The sequence below is a fragment of the Triturus cristatus genome, chromosome 8 (genome assembly GCF_964204655.1).
Source record: "Triturus cristatus chromosome 8, aTriCri1.1, whole genome shotgun sequence".
Classification (NCBI taxonomy): Eukaryota; Metazoa; Chordata; class Amphibia; order Caudata; family Salamandridae; genus Triturus; species Triturus cristatus.
In genome coordinates this window covers 750,510,985-750,528,859 of record NC_140591.1, presented here as the reverse complement: position 1 = coordinate 750,528,859, position 17,875 = coordinate 750,510,985, and the positions used below count along the sequence as shown (strand labels likewise).

Sequence of the window (17,875 nt, the reverse complement as noted above, 5' to 3'; positions counted from 1 at the left end):
GCGTTAATAATAATGTTGGCCTCAGAATGCGAGTATAACTTCTCAACCAGCCCCGTAATTTTAGGGGGGATGCCAAATGTATCCAAAATACAAAATAAAGGCTCCCAGATCACCAAATCGAATGCCTTCTCGGCGTCTAAAAAAAGCACTAATGCTGGTATCTTCTGGGTCTCAAATTAGTCAAGTGCCTCCACTAAAAAGTGCATGTTCGTGCCAAGCTGCCTCCCAGCAATAAAACCATTGTGTTCATGATGAATTAAATGTGAGGCAATTCCATTAAATCGATTAGCTAAGAGTTTGGTTATTATTTTGTAGTCAGATTTTAAAAGCGTAATGAGACGGTATAAATTGGGATCTTCGATTTTTTTGCCTTTTTTTAAACAGCTGACTATGCTCCCTTCTCTGAATGACAGAGGTATAGGTGCACCCTTTAGAATTGAATTTACAACTAATAAAAGATAGTCCACAATTACACCTATAAATGTTTTGAAGAATTCGGCTGGCAGGCCATCCGGGCCGCAAGCTTTACCATTCGGGAGATTTTTGATGACCTCCCCTAACTCATCTTGTGTAAAAGGTCTCGCCATGTGCCCTTTATCCTCATCTGATAACGCTGGTAATTCATATTCCTGAAGAAAATCTTTCAAAGATGTCATATCGATTGGCTGTTGTTGGCCATAAATATTCAGATAATGTTGGACCATTATATCTCCCATTCCTCCCGAACCCTCAAAACGAGAACCGGAAGTAGGGCATCTCAAAGCAGATATTTGGTTCCTTGCTGCCCGTTCCCTAGCCTGCCATGCCAGAAATCTCCCCGTGTAATTGCTTTCCTCATAGATCTTTTGACTATCCTGCTGAAAAAAGGATTCACTTTTAGCATAATATATTTCGGTCAAGTTCCGCTTAGCCTGATCCCACTGTCGTTTATTTAAAACCGAGGTATTAGAAAAAAATCTGTCCGAAGACCTTTCCACCTTTTGTTCTAATATTCGCTTTTCTTTCTTCCTCTTGCTTGAATTCTCTGCATCTTTACCTATGACTAGTCCACGGAAAAAAGCTTTGAACGAATCCCAGACCACATGCATTGGTGCAGAGCCATGGTTTCGCTCAAAGAGTTCTGTAATTTATCTTTTACTCGAAGATATCCAGTTTTCCTCAGCAAATATTGTCGGTTTAACAACCACCTTTTAGAGGATGTACTACCTTCACCCAGCGCTAACTCTAGAACGAGCAGTGCGTGGTCTGAAAACCCATTTTGAAGAATTTTCTGCTGTATAAAAAACAATCTCCTGGAAATAAGAAAAGAATCAATACGTGAAAAAGTATGAAATCTTCCTGAGAAGCAGGTGTAAGCATTTTCCTTTGGAAATGCAGCTCGCCAAGGGTCGGCAATATCAAGTGTTGAACTATAATTCTGTAGAGTTTTGAAAGTTCTTCGTTTTAACTGTTTTTTTAAATTAGATGAGGAGTCAATCTTGGGGTTCATTAACAAATTATAATCCCCCCCCACAATCAAATCTCCCGGAACTTGGATTAATGATTGAAAAAGTTCCTCACATGGGAAGGGATTGTCTTCTACTGGGGCATATATGCTAGCAAGCGTCAAAGGCCGGTTATCTACATTACAGGTGACCCAGCACCGTCTACCACTTTGATCGTTTGCAGAATTAACCTCCTCAGCCTGAAATTTTTTACTAAGAAAAAACGCCGTTCCCCTATGGGCTGCTGATGATGAAGAGAAACCCCTGTAGGCTGCCCAGGATCTGAACATTGAGTAATCTGGAATTTTCCCCGCTGGTATATGGGTCTCTTGTATGAGAATGGCAGAGGGATTCTCTGTCGTAATCAAAGCCTCAATGGCCCGCATTTTCCTCTTATTGTTAAAGCCATTCACATTAAAAGAAACCACTTTTAGTATTTCCTTATTTCCCATTTACGTGGACAGAACAAGTTTCAGAATATCCGCATAATCTGATGACAGATATACGTTTACCGGCTCGGAGACGGGCCTCCAACCAGAATCTAGCTGAGAGGATGAGCCCCCCTTCTTTGTGGTCACATAACAATGTGCTTTGACATAACAATGAGCTGATGAATTTGAACTTTAAATATGGATTTCATTTTTCCCCCATGCTCCCTTTCCACCCCTGTGACCCCACCCTCCACCCAATGTCACCATGAGCAGATGGCCCTACCTGCTCAACCCTGACAAACTATCCCACCCACCTTACTACTGGCACAATGACTTAGTGCCAGGTGCTATTGGACAACCCACCCCCCCCACTCCCCTACCCTCCCTGCCATTAAACAAATAAACAGAAACTGAACAATGAGAAAGGAAGAAAAAAGGAAGAGAAAGAAAAGGAAAAAACAGCAGACTTCCACATACAAACTACTCATTACCCTGCCAGGATAAGAGAGAAAAGGAGAAACAAGAGCAAAACGTCATTAAGATTTCTCCGAGGAGATTTGCTGCAATAGTTCCTGTGCTTCCGGGACACTGCAAAAGATGTGAAATCTGCCCTTGACAAGCACCTGCAGCTTACTCTGCTGGGCTATCATTGCCTGTGGTCCCTGTTCTTTAAACAGATGTAACAGTTTAACAAACTCTTTCCGTCTTTTAGCTGCTGAGGCTGACATGTCCGAGAAGATTCGACATAATGGAACTTCTGCTGAGGTTAATTGTTTTTGTTTGATGGCCCTTGTTAAGATCTGTTCCTTTACTCTGAAGTCCTTAAAGTTAACCAGGATAGTCCGTGGGTACTTGGCGTTAGGAAGTAAATGTGCTGGAACGCGATGAGCTCGCATTATGGTCAGCTCACCGTTAAATTCTGGGAGGACATTTTTCTTTATAAATGAGTCAACCCATTGAAGGGTCTGCTGGCCCTCAACGCCCTCCGTGATACCCAGAATGTGAAGATTGGAGTGGCTAGAGTGGTTTTCTAGTTCTTCCAGCTTATATTCCAGAGTGGTCTTCTGGCTTTAGAAGGCAGCGACTTTCGGATCCATCGATGAGACTTGATCTTCCAATTGCAAATTCCTGGTTTCAGCCTCCAGCAGCTGTGCCGGGGTCTGGGCCACATTTTCCTCAATTTTGGACAGGTGGGCATGAATTACCGCAATCTCGGCAGATTGGAAAGCTTTCAATTCACAAATTTCTTCCACAATCAAATTGAGAAGACTTTTAGCGTCCCATTGCATAGAAAAATACATTGTGTCTTGTGAAGGATTAACCTGACTCGAGTTAAGCCGATCCTCTGGCTGTGAAACCTCTGGGTCTGCAAGATCTACAGATGGATCCCCACCGGAACCAGAAGGATGGTCACCCAGGCCCTCGTCAGCAGCAGACTGGACTACGGCAACGCTCTCTACGCAGGAACCTCAGCCAAACTCCAGAAACGACTACAACGCATACAGAACGCCTTCGCACGCCTCATCCTCAACATTCCCCGCCACAGCCACATCACAGCCCACCTGAAAGACCTGCACTGGCTCCCCATCAACAAGAGTATCACCTTCAAGCTCCTCACCCATGCTCACAAAGCACTCCACAACACCGGACCAGCGTACCTCAACAAACAACTCACCTTCTACACCCCGAACCGCCAGCTTCGCTCCGCTGACCTCGCCCTCGCCACCGTCCCCCGCATCCGTCGACCGACCGCCGGCGGCAGATCGTTCTCCCACCTCGCCGCAAAAACCTGGAACACCCTCCCCATCCGCCTACGTCACACCCAGGACCTGCTGGCCTTCAGGAGACTCCTCAAGACCTGGCTGTTCAAGCAGTAGCGGTACAAAAGGGGGTGGTGATGAACGGTGATGGATCAAACCCAGATCTGTTGACTGGGTGTTAGTGTTTGATTGGTTCTGATGCTCCGTCCATCACCACCCCCTTTTGTTCCGCTTTGTTCGCCATAAGTTGGCAGGGTATGCTCAGACATGAGTCCCTTGCTCACTTTGCCACTGGATTCAAGCAAGCCTGGCTGAAGACGGCTGAAATGCCAGAAACCGGTCCTAGGAAGCTTGTTTCTGGTTCAGGGAAGGCATGGCTTGGCAGTTCCGGCTGGACTGTTCCCATGAGGCACAGGGTCAGACTGATTTGCATATGGCCATGTCTGAACTGGGGTGGCAGAGTGGGCTAAAGAACGGTTATGGATCAAACCCAGATCTGTTGACTGGGTGTGAGTGTTTGATTGGTTCTGATGCTCCGTCCATCACCACCCCCTTTTGTACCGCTTTGTTCGCCATAAGTTGGCAGGGTATGCTCAGACGTGAGTCCCTTGCTCACTTTGCCACTGGATTCAAGCAAGCCTGGGTGGAGACGGCTGAAATGCCAGAAACCGGTCCTAGGAAGCTTGTTTCCGGTCCAGGGAAGGCATGGCCTGGCAGTTCGGGCTGGACTGTTCCCATGAGGCACAGGGTCAGACTGATTTCCATATGGCCATGTCTGAACTGGGGTGGCAGAGTGGGCTAAAGAACGGTGATGGATCAAACCCAGATATGTTGACTGGGTGTGAGTGTTTGATTGGTTCTGATGCTCCGTCCATCACCACCCCCTTTTGTACCGCTTTGTTCACCGTAAGTTGGCAGGGTATGCTCAGACGTGAGTCCCTTGCTCACTTTACCACTGGATTCAAACAAGCCTGGCTGAAGACGGCTGAAATGCCAGAAACCGGTCCTAGGAAGCTTGTTTCCGGTCCAGGGAAGGCATGGCTTGGCAGTTCGGGCTGGACTGTTCCCATGAGGCACAGGGTCAGACTGATTTGCATATGGCCATGTCTGAACTGAGGTGGCAGAGTGGGCTAAAGAACGGTGATGGATCAAACCCAGATCTGTTGACTGGGTGTGAGTGTTTGATTGGTTCTGATGCTCCGTCCATCACCACCCCCTTTTGTACCGCTTTGTTCGCCATAAGTTGGCAGGGTGTGCTCAGACGTGAGTCCCTTGCTCACTTTGCCACTGGATTCAAGCAAGCCTGGCTGAAGACGGCTGAAATGCCAGAAACCGGTCCTAGGAAGCTTGTTTCCGGTCCAGGGAAGGCATGGCTTGGCAGTTCGGGCTGGACTGTTCCCATGAGGCACAGAGTCAGACTGATTTGCATATGGCCATGTCTGAACTGGGGTGGCAGAGTGGGCTAAAGAACAGTGATGGATCAAACCCAGATCTGTTGACTGGTTGTGAGTGTTTGATTGGTTCTGATGCTCCGTCCATCACCACCCCCTTTTGTACCGCTTTGTTCGAGCAGTAGCAGCACCCCCGCCCCCCCAGCGCCTTGAGACCCTCATGGGTAAGTAGTGCGCTCTACAAATGAGCTGATTGATTGATTGTATTGACTCCACTGTAATAGGCCAGGCCGATGCTACTGAGACCACTGGGGTAGGTTGATTGACGGGATCCACGGACTCCTCTTCGACTAAAGGCTTTAGGAAGCCCAACGCTAAAGGGGGTAGTGACTAGCAATTGCGGAATTTAAAGTCTCCAGACATGAGTCCAATGAATTGACCACTACTAGGGGATCATTGCCTTCCGTCTGCTGCACCAGCCCCCCTGAGAACATACCAGACTTAGCCTGAAAGAATAGAGTTTGACAAATCATGGCCTCAGTCTACTTTGGGAATGTTGTGATAAAAATACACAATGCTCAACTGTAAGCCGTTCACAAATTCAAGTCTAAGAATCTGATAAAATGCACTTCCAAATAAATGTTATTTCAGAATACCAGTTGTACAAAAACCTACTATGAATGAGATTTAGTAGACTAGAATGTTGCTCTATAATAATCTGGGCCACTATACAGGGTTTACAGAACAACTGTTTTACCTCTTAGTTCACTAATTGTTCACCTTTAAAAACCATCACTTTTAAGAAGTACTTCTCAGTGCAGTGCCATAATGTGACCTATTTATATCAAAGCTTCCACATGTTAAAGAAATAACTTATTGAATTTTGAAGAGACTTAGGGCCTCATTTATGACGGTTTTGCACAGGGCAGCGCCACAAGGAATCTCGCTGCGTTGCCCTATGTCAAAACAAAAGGGCAGGAATGCGCCATATCTATGAGATACGGTTCATTCCTGTCCTTTGCCCCAGCGCTGGTGCACAATGGGCTGCCATGCGCCAATGCAGGCACCCTTGCGTCATGGTGCAAGGATGCCTGTTTTGCGGGACTGATTGATTTGTGCAGGAAGGGACACCTTCCTGCACAAAAAACAATAAATTCTGGCAATTTCCTCTTTCTATGTGTGCTGCAGAATGCAGCACACATAGAAAACAGAAAAAACGAGGAGAAATGGAAACATTTCCTCTTGTTGCGCCTCAGGTGGCATTAGATTCTGACGCATTACCTTAGTATTTTATATTATGCGTGTATGGTTTAAATAACAAAATTTTCAGGGCTTGGCTCGTGCATGGGCTCTAAGAGCCGAACCAGAACCTTGGCTCGGCTCTGCCTTGATTTGCTCTCTTAGGGGCATATTATCAAGCCAGGCGATAAAATTATTGCCGCTTTAGCGGCAGAAAACTGCCGCTAAAACCGCGATAATGGGCTTGATAATATGCTCTATGGAATTCCAATTGAAGCCCATGTTAGACGTCCTTCACATCTAACATGGGCTTCAATTGGAATTCCATAGAGCATATTATCAAGCCCATTATCGCCGTTTTAGCGGCAGTTTTCTGACGCTAAAGTGGCGATAATTGTATCGCCTGGCTTGATAATATGCCCCTCTATTTGTTAGCTCGCCCACCTGTAGTCCACAGTTTGAGAGCATTCATGATAGGGACAAGAATTCTTGCCTGTCATTTATGCAGTCAGATGAAGATGTTTTATTCATTAATTTTTATATATAGCGCAAACTCGACCCGAAGGTATTGGAGCGCTTTACATGAACACCAATTGCATTAAACAAGGACACATTCATTCTTGGTAGGCACGGCGGGGATAATAAGTAATTTGCCCAGAATCACAGGATGTTGAGCCGACGCAGAGACTCGAACCTGGCAGAGACGTTTTAAGGCATGGGCAAAGTGGGCTCTGGCCCAGGGCCCCAACCTTTCAGGGGGCCCCCTGATAGAGCCAGCTTTGTTCTGCATAGAGTCTTGCCCTGATGACCTTGAATAATTTTGAAACAGGTTGTTGTAAATTGTGTTTTTCTTTCATTTATTTTTAATGTGTGAGAGTCTATTAAAGACATTTTGCAGACAAAATGTGTGTGTTTCATGTAAGATCCATATAAAAAGTTTCTTTTGGGGTGTGCCCACCATGGCGGTGGAGTTGATCGCAGCCATCATAGCTCCGCCGTGTGTGCAGGCCAAGAAGCCAGGGAGGCGTCAGAGGCACGTCTGCCTGAAGGTCCAAGGTGAACCCCCACCATAAGTTTGGCCGCCTCTGGCGATTGGTTGGAGTCGTGGACGCCCAGGCTGCCTGGAGACCTGGTGGGCTGCCTGCCAGGCGGCCACATGTGGTGCCGCAGCATCTGCCCCTAAACCTGGTGGTCGGGCTGGGGCCCTCGTGAATGCTGTGACGACCGGAGACCAAAACCGGGACTCCTAGAGTCTCCCATCGCTAAGGGAGAGGCCTCCAGGGGACAAGGGCACTCTACTGCGAGCCTTCTGCTGTCCGGAGGGAGCGGGCTGTCCTGTCCCTGTGAAGCTACACGTGGGCCCTACCACTGACTGGGTTGTCCTGCGGGAGTTGTGGAGAATGCGGGCAAACACCAGGTCTATCACAGGATGACTGGTGGGGCGCCCCCCCTCAATTTCTGAAGCTCGGATCAGCACCCTGTTGTTCTCTGGGCCTGTTGATGAGCCAGTGGAGGCCCCTGCATTAGTGGCGGTGGCAACAGAAGTGATTGCTGGGGTGCTGAGCTACGGCTGCTGCAGGTGGAGTGCCTCGTAGAGTACGACGGCTTGCGACAGCAGCCTTCTGCGGTCTGGGGAGAAGAACACCGTCCTGTCCCTGAGAGTCGTGTTTACTGTCCCTGGCTCTGGGTGTGACCTTAGGGATCTCCCATCAAACTTGAGGTGAGAGCACGGTTTCTAAAGAGGATGTGCCACATGGCTGCACTGTAAGGTAGCAGCGGAAGGGACCAGTGCTGTAGCGACCGACGGCCATGAGAGATTATACTTTTGACCGGTGAGCGGCCATGTCGACCCATCGGACCACTATGAAGGACATGTCGGTAAAGGATATGTTCACCAAGACCTCTACAAAAAGATCCAGCTGGCAGACTTGGAGAACAGATCTTGGTGCCCCAACAAGCAGTCACGGGTAACCTAGAGGACTTTGTGTTCTGCCTCTTCAAGCAGGTTGCTCCATCGCTGCCGGGCCAGGATATCATCTTTGACCGTACTCATCACGCGGGATGGCCGACTTCTGGACCGGGCCAGCCACAAGACATACTCACTTTCCTCCACTATTACCGACAGAAAAAGGCCACAATGATGATTGCATAAAATTTGAAAGATATTGAATTCGAGGGCCTCCGGATTGGGCTGTTTCAGGATCTATCCCCAATTACTCTCCAGAGACACAGATCCCTCAAACCCATCACAGTCTTTCTGCAGCTTCATGTACAAATGGGGTCACCCTTTCCTCCTCCAATTCGTCTGGCGAGACGAAGTCCGAGTGATCCGGACTCTGGACGAGGTCAGCAACCTGCAACCTGCTAGACATCCCGAAGCTGGGCGATGCGCGACCGTCTGGATCGCCAAGTGCAAGCTTTGGAGAGGGAAAAGCTGGGCTCTCATCGCTCAACTAGACATGTGAAGAAGGTCATGGGCAAACCTACGGAAGCAGACAGCAGAGAGGAACGCTTGAGGTTACTCCACTATCTTCAGCAGAAAGAAAGGTGATGTGTTTCTCTCCAGGGGTTCAGTGGCTGAGGCTCCTGTTTGTCTGGTATGTAGGCCTCCCTTGCCGGGCAAGGAGCGTTGTGTCCAGCGGAGCTCCAACCTGCTGGACGTTCGTTGGTGACTGCGTTCCCCTTTGACATGGACCCATCTCATTATGACTCTTCAAGTGCCCCCCGGTGGGGGAAGTTCATTTAGTTGATATTGTTGTTTCTTCTTCTCTATATCTCACTTTCCTTACCCCATCTTCTCCGTCACAGGAGGTTTTTCCTTAGCCTTAATCTTTGTAGGGGCGTGGTTTGACGTATGCAGGTAGCTGCAGATGGAACACAAGCTTCCTCAAAGATTTCCTCATGGTGGTGTCCTTGATTAGCCTCAGTGTATGAGGACTTAAAGCCCGGGCCAAGTGGCTAGCTGTCCTGGCTCTGCTTAGAGACACGAAATGCAATATTTGCCTGTTACAGGAGACCGACCTCCTCCAGGAAGACTGGCGGAGAATGCGTTCACGCTGGGTTTACAGGCAATATTTCTCCTCAGGGTCCACCAAGAAGGGGGCGGGGTGGCTATCTTGCTTGTGACCCACTTTGCGGGAAGGGTGGAGTGGGTGCTCATGGAGATTCCAGGTAGGATGTTGGCATTGCAGGTCACTATTCAGGGGGCCAGGCTCACGGTTGCTAACACTCATCCCCCAAGTGAGCAGCAGGAAGTTCTTTTTAGCGAGACAGTGGGCCTGCTGCTTAACTCTCCGATAGGGAAATAGGTGTGGGGGGGGACTTCAACATAGCAATGGACTCCCACCTGGATAGATCTGCCTCGAGAACAGGACAGAATGGGGGTCTGACAAATGGTACCAGACAGTGGTTGGGTGAGGCAGGCTTCACAGATATCTGGAGACACATGCATCCTAGGGCAATAGATTGCACCTTCTTTTCTGCATCACATCATACGTATGCGCGCATAGATTACTTTCTCACTACATCACGGATCACTCAGGACACAATATTGGTGGAAATTGGGACAGACGCACTCTCGGATCACTCTCCTTTAACTCTGCAATTTAAATATGGGGGTCAGACGCCCGCCCCCCTCCATTGGTGACTAAACACTACACTTTTGACTTATGACAAAATAAGAGTTGATACACAAATGGTACTCCAATCCTTCTTGGAAACTAATGCTCTCCCCGAGATGCCAATACATATCCTTTGGGAAACTCTGAAGGTGGTATTACGAGGGCACTTTCTAGGTATATCGGCAGGTTTCAATAGAGAACATAGGGAGAAGAGAAGCCTGGGAGCACAGATCAAAGACATGGAGTCGGCCCATGTTACGATCAGTGATAAAAAGTCAGCAGTTGAACATGACAAGAAAACAACTGTAGGAACTAGATATGAGACGTGTTGAGGATGACCTTCTTAGAATTCGTCAGACATGTTATGCAGGGAGAAAACAGGCAGGGGTCATGTTAGCCCACCGCCTTCGAGCGCAGGCATCGGATCGGCAGGTCCCCGAGGTGCGGACTACGGACGACTCCCTTTGTTCTTCGGACTTACAGGTGGCTAATGCCTTCCGATATTTTTATTACAAGCTTTATCAGGCCAAGCAGCTCCTCGACATAGACTTTGCAGCTTACCTTGCTCCGGTGCCTCCATCAGTGGCGACTGGGTTGACCTTTGAAGCGCTGGAATAGGACATAAGCACACAGGAGGTCCTCCTAGCAATTCAGAAACTAAAGTCTAACAAGGCCCCTGGCTCGATGGGTATGGGGCAGAGTTCTATAAACTCTTTGGGGTACAGATAGCTCCCATCTTGGCATGGGTGTACAATTCATTGAAGGGGGGGAGACGCTGCGGGAATCAATACTCTAAGCCACTATCAGAGTGATCCTGAAACCAGGAAAAGATCCTAGGGACTGTGCTTCTTATCGCCCAATTTCACTATTGAACATTGATCCAAAAATCTTCACCAGCATCCTGGCGCACAGGCTGGCCCCTTATATGCAGGGATTGGTGGATTCTGACCAGGACAGTTTTGTCTAGGAAAGAGGCTGTAGCGACAACACTAAAAGATTGTGCGATCTACTGGACAAAATTCAACGTACAGAGGCCCCAGCCTTAGCATTGATCATAGATGCTTGCTAAGAAAGCATTCGACCTTGTGCACTGGCCTTACCTACACCGAGTGTTGGAGAGATTTGGATTTGGGCCCAGGCTTTGTGGCTGGTTCCACTCCTGCTACTCTGCTCCCCAATTGAATGTACAAGTCAACGGTATTAAATCATCTGCTTTCCCCATTCAGAGAGGGACCAGACAGGGCTTCCCTCGGTCGCCACTACTTTTTGCGCTCTACATGGAGCCATTTGCTGAATGAATAAGGCTTTCTCGACTCATCTCTGGGGTCGGAATGGGAGGTAGGGAACACAAGATAATGTTATATGCTGATGACGTGCTTCTCACGCTCACAGACCCTCGCACCTCTCTAGAAGCGGTTCTGTTGAGACACGGAGGAGTTCTGCGCAGCCTCCGGTTTTAAAATCAACCCTCAGAAGTCCCTGCTCCTAGGCCTAACCATCCCTGACATTGAACGCTCTCGGCTACAGGGCAAATACCCATAAAGATGGCCAGACAACAGCATCTAGTACCTCGGTCTATGCGTGCACTCCACAACTACAGCCGCTGCTGCTTATAATTATGGGGCCCTCCTAGCACTTACGAGGCACAATCTCGCCAAATGGAAGACGCATAAGCTTTCATGGATGGGCCGCCTTGCAGCAATTAAGATGACACTCCTGCCTAAGCTCCTTTACACCATGCAAACACTGACCCTCCAGCCCCCTCCATGGGTCTTGGATAGGATACAATCCCTCCTGTGGGACTTTATTTGGGAAGGCAAGCAAGCACGTATATCCGAGGCCTGCGCCTACCTCCCCTTGGCTGCTGGCGGCTTGGGCGTTCCGAACCTGCGGTGTTATTATCTGGTGGCGCAGCTCGGCTACAGGGTGGAATGGTCCTGTCCATTCACTGAAAAGCATTGGTGCTTCCTTGAGCAGGCCATCTCAGCCACCCATATTTGGAAGATACCTTGGTTGCTGAAAGCACACAGACCCTTGGGCGTGTATGTCTCCCCAGTCATGCGGGCCACAGTGAGGGTGTGGGATAAGGTACAGCAACAACATGGGCTCTCCACTCCAATATCGCCATAAACTCCTGTGATTGGTAACCCAGACTTTCCACTGGCACTCACAGGGGCAGTGTTTAAGATCTGGCAGGAAGCCAACTGTAAGTGTACAGGCGACATGTTTGACGCTGATTTCCGCACTTTGCAAACCCACTACAATCTTCCACAATTGACACAGTGGCAATATCTAATGTTGGCGCACTGGGGCTCTCAGCCCTGGGTCCCCCCGCATGCCAGTTGACCTCTGATGGCATTCGAGAAGTGGATCCTCACTAGAACCTCGGATGCCAAGCTACTCTCAGACATTTACGCCATCTCAGTAAAACCGATCCGCCCCTTAGCCTCGCAGGCCCGCGCCTGCTGGGAGAGAGAATGCGAGCGTACTTTTACGGATAAGGAATGGAATGACATACTCCACAGAGCGCGCTCCTCAGCACTGAACACCACTAGTAAAGAGATGCTCCTCAAGATCGTTTATTACTAGTATCAGATGCCTGACAGAGTGGCGGCATGGAACCAGTCCGGTGATGGGGGATGTTGGCTCCATTGTGAACATCAGGACACCCTCATGCACATACTCTGGCACTGTCCCAAGTTGGAACCCTTCTGGTCCAAGGTCTTGGACTCGGTCAACAGTATATTCCAAACTGACATTCCCAAATTCCCAAGCTACATACTCTTAGGCCTTCCCAATCCCCTTACACCTGCTGCGCTCGCACGGAGGTAGAGTGATCACCTTGCTGCTGGGTGCAGCGAAACAACTCCTGCTTGTGAAGTGGGGAAGGGACACAGTGTCGACACACCTGGATTGATTACATAAGGTCTGGGGCATACTGGTCATGGAAAAGCTGACAGCTATAGCCATACAGCAATTTGCTCGCTTTGTTATGTGGCACCCCTGCATACAATATTTGTCGGATGAATTCCGAGAATTGCCCTATGCTCAATATTTGAAAATCCTATGCTTAACGACACAAACACCAGAGGTGGATACATGATGCACCAGAGTCAAAGAGAAGCCATAATGTAGGCTCCATTCCAGCGACTGCCTTCCCTCCTCCCCTCCTCCCATCTTGTGCCTGACCTTTTACTCCTTTAGTTCTATTATTGTTATTAAATGACATTCACTGTATGCAAGAAGTTCCATCGCCTCCGGCCTGTGGATGTAGGTGGCTCGTAATGTGATGTAATGTGTTAAAATAATAAAGAGATGTTAATCCTAAAAAGTTTCTTTTAAATCAATACAGGAGAAATGGGAGGGTGTGACAGAGATTATTTGCAGTAATATTAGTGAGCTGCTGCTGTGTTACGATACTGAAAACACACATCACTATCCCTGAATATTAGATGTAAATACATTCCGAATTTGACCAAAGAGGGCATGAAAGGTGAAACCGGATCATAAACACAAAGTTGCTCTGAACAGGGGCCCCCAAAATGCATTTGGCCCAGGGCCCCCAAAATCCTTAAAACGCCCCTGGAACCTGGTATCCCACCCATAAGGTCGGCAGCTCTGGCCAATAGTGCAGAATGGATTTAGCACATCTTTCGGCCACATTCAGAACGTTACGCAGAGGCCTTAGTCGGTCAAATTAATTTTAAAGTCGGTCAAATTAATTTTAACTGTCTCGATAGTATTACGAAGGTCAAACTGTGATATTGAAAACTGCACCCGCTCGTCTGGCTTTTTCCCCTCTTGCTTGGATGTTCACAAAGGAAGCTAATTATGGTCTAACAGTGTTATCTCTTAGAGCAGCGCCGTCCCAAAAGTAAACCGCGCCGCATTCCAGTAGTATAATTTATTTCCCTTTCCTGTACATTCAGCTCAATGAACATTCGTAATAACCGAAATGGGAGGAAAAGAGAGACCCAAGTTACAAACTTATTTTTTAAGTCAACTTGGCTAGCGAGCGTGGATTTCGACCTCGCCTGTGCAGTGACAACAGCGCCCTCGTGTGACCCTGTAAAGAATTGTTTTTAGCCATTGGCAGGCTGTGAGCCTGTAAATGATGCTTCCCACGCAGTTCTGAGTTTTGAAAGAAAAACACAAAAAACAATAAACGTGAGGGAACATGGCATTCGAGCTCATATTTGTTCCCATTTCCAGAGTGTGTTTACTGATATGAATGATCTGTATTGTATGATCTTGTTGACTAAAGCACAAATTGCCAATTGCTGCCGTACATTCCGTTACCAATTTGCAAAGGGGGAACAGAGGCCCCCTTTGCAAAGGGTTTAAATATGCCCCCTCGACACTATTTCTTACAGCAACAGTATCCCACTGGGATTCCCCAGCCCTGACAAGTTCTCTAGTTCCATGCATGAAGAACTATTCCAGTGCTGGTCTTTTCTGTGGATTCTGGGATTCGTAGTCTTGTTTATACAATTAATTATAAAATCAGTATAAGTTCCATAATACAGACAAAATACGTGAAAGGACCACATAGTCACGCACAGAGCTGGGACACTTGGGGCCATATATATGACCTGGTTTGCTTTGCTCTTGCCCCATGCAAGGTGGTGCAAGGGCAACACAAACCTAAAGACATATTTTTGAAGCTAAGGAAAGCCACTTTGCGTGGCTTTGAATGGCTTAAAAAATATGGAGGAATGCAGCACAGCACAAATCGACGCCTTGTATTAATCTGCACAAGCAAGGCGTTCCATGGGCATTGTGTGGGTGTTCCCATGCAACTCGCATGGGTTTTGACACATTCCCAGACATACCAAACCTGGTAAACCAATGTGACAAAAAGATACACCTCCCCAGGTGAGGCACAACGAGGAGACATATCTTTATTTCTCCTTGTGTTTCCCTCTTTTTATGTGTGCTGCATTGTGCAGCACCCATAGAAAGAGGAAAAAGTCTTTCCGGATTGTTTTGTGAGGAAGGGGCCCCTTCCTGCACAAAAACAATCTGGCTACAACACCGGCGCCCTTGCACCACAGTGCAAGGGCGCCTGCGTTGTCGCCAGGCTGACAAAACGGGGCAAGGGGAAAGGACAGGAATGAGCCATATTGGATAGACTCCAGAGCATACAGAACAAAGCTGCTAGCCTGGTCCTTGGTCTCAGTAAGTATGAACCAACATGGGCCCATCAGTGCACAATCTTGGTGGAGAAATGCTGCACTTTCAAAGCCTTATGCGTTTGCTATAATGCTGTTAGAAATCAAGGCCCCCACTACCTGAACGCAAAACAGCTTCTTCCCTCCCTACACGCCCTCCCACGCCCTTAGATCCTTGTCTGCCACCTTTACCATTGTCCCCGTATTAAGACATTCAGGACTGGTGGTGGTTCTTCTCAATTCCTTACTGCTTCTACATGTGACAAACTCCAGCTGTCCGGTCATTCAGTCACCCATGAAGGTAAGAAGATGATCTCAAAGACTACCTTTTTAATTAACATGTTCCCATGGTCCACTCCTCTTTATCACCAGTTGCAAGTTTAACACCAGTAAACCTGGTTTGGGGTTCAGTGCGCTTTATAAAATGACCATTATATATATATATGAATATATATATATAACTGCTCCAATTGGATACTTAACAAACATTAAACTCATTCACAGTATCATTGTCTTATGGGGAACAGTACATCACAGGTTGGGTTCACATTGTACTTATTTTGCCCTAAAAACACCCTAGATCCAATTACATTTCGGCTTCAGTAACAGTAGCTGCTCCTGGAGGGAGTGCTGCTGGGCAGTGACGCAGGACGGGGGAGGGGCTGGGTGGGAGTAGTAAGCTCCGGATAATGGACGAACAGAGGTAAGTATACAAATAAATAAATAAAACGAATTTCATAGCACACGCTGCATCACATTTGGCAGAGCACTGGCATGTTAAATACAGTGGGATGGTAGCAGGCAATACACTTTGGTTTATATATAATCACTATGAGGGTGAACTGTGGAGCAATTTCATCTATGGTCTTTCTCCACTAAAGTCAAACTCACAAAAAGAAAAATGGACGTCCTAGCTATAATCTTGAAAAAGTGTGTGTGGGGAGGTGGATATGGGAAATGGGCAATTCGTCTTGTAAAGACTAGAACCCTCACTCACCCGAGGGTGACATGCATCATCATTGGGTTCCCTCTTGCACACTGTGTCCGCAAAGTACACAGTGTGGGCTTAAACTCTCCCGCAGGAGAGGAGCGTGAGGTGTTTTTTAATCCCCCAATGTACTCTGGAGCGAGGGTTAGAGTGCAAAATAACATCAAAGGTGAATTAAAACTAACTCCTGGTGGACAAAGCTACATTTTAATAAGGTAGGACTAAAAAAGCGACGTGAAAAGGGTTATGGATGTTGCCCTTTTAGAATATGGTCAACATGTTTCTGCCTATTGACCTTCAGGTTTGTGGAATTCTTCAGGGCCTGTTTATAGTCACTCTGCTCAAAATGTGAAAAAACATAAATATGCAAAAAAGGCCATACTTCAATCAATGGCATCCTATTTTGTCTATAGAGCTCCCAACATTTGAATATTCTAATTGAATGAATGATTTTATTTAGTAACATGCACAAATCACCCCAACCGGGGTATCTCGGCACACCGCCAGTACAATAAGGCAAAAGCAAATCTAAAACAATGCCTTTTCTAATGGTTTCCTAAATGTGTTATGGTCTTGGTAGGTTCAGACAGAAAATGGCAATTTGTTCCAAAGTGTTGGGACCAAATAAGAAAAGGACCTTCCTCCGCATCTAGATCAGCGAATATGCAGGACTGACAGTCGCTCCTTCTCTCTGGAATGCCGACTCCTAGCAGGGTGATAACGTTTGAGCTTCTGGTATAGATAATCAGGGCCTTTGCACCGCCGGACTTTATAGGTTTATGAAATATTTAGATTTATTGCGGGGAGGAATTTAAAGTAGATGCTAACTTCGACATTTTAAAGATAATCCAATTACTTCATAGATTAGCAAACTGTATTGGTAAAACATAATGTGTTTTGATACCATATTGGATTATTAATTCTTGGTTTGACTAATTTTGCAGAATATAAGTTAGGCACCAGAATTTTTGTGGACGAAATATCTTCTGACAAATTTATTGCATCCAAGATATTGTCTTGAAACATTATGCCATTGGAATTAATAATAGAAACTCAACACCAAATGGGATGACATTTTTGCAAATCATACTTTAAAAACAATATTTATGTCAGGCAATATTTTTACCAACAATATTCTGTGGAACAAATTGATTACAATATACAAAGACCAACCTTAAACTGCTCCAATGTCAAAAATACTTTCAATATCACCGGGGAAGTATATGAAATTATTACAAACTAAATTCAAACAGATTGGGGCAAACAGTATTTGCATCAAAGCAAATAATGGAACAAACTAAATTCACATTTGTTTATTTCATAAAAAGTGATCAGTGATCACAGTGTTTGTTCACTAACTGGAAGCTCATTTGCAGATAGCGCTTTGGCTCTAATTTTCCAAGCCCACTGCAGAAAATGGGAAACGGCAAACACAATCCTTTCCCTAGTATCACTTTTCAAGGTTTTTAGTGCCTCCCAATAATAGTCCACAACTCCAGCCTGCATATAGCAATAATCCATTTCTTGCATGGCAATAAATATCTAGGAGAGAAAAAGATTAAATGTTCTTCTGTCTCTTTCCAGGGCGGGCAGGGAGGGCCGGGAGTGGGGGAACGGCCTGTTTTCTCTCACCTAATGGCAGGTGATGATCTTAACAGTAGCATGCCATGTCTAAATTGAACATATAAGCGTTTTGCGTGTAATGGAGCAATTCTATCCATGTATAATTTAAATTCCGGAAAACATTTGTGATTTAAGAATTGATCCGTTAAACTCCCTGCTGTCTGATTT

The 17,875-nt window shown here is 46.8% G+C and overlaps 1 protein-coding gene across 3 annotated transcripts in view; it reads left to right on the top strand.

Moving 5' to 3' along the window:
* COL4A1 (collagen type IV alpha 1 chain) overlaps positions 1-17,875 on the top strand; it is a 626,471-nt gene that overhangs the window by 211,749 nt on the left and 396,847 nt on the right. The gene's annotated exons all lie outside the window — the stretch shown is intronic.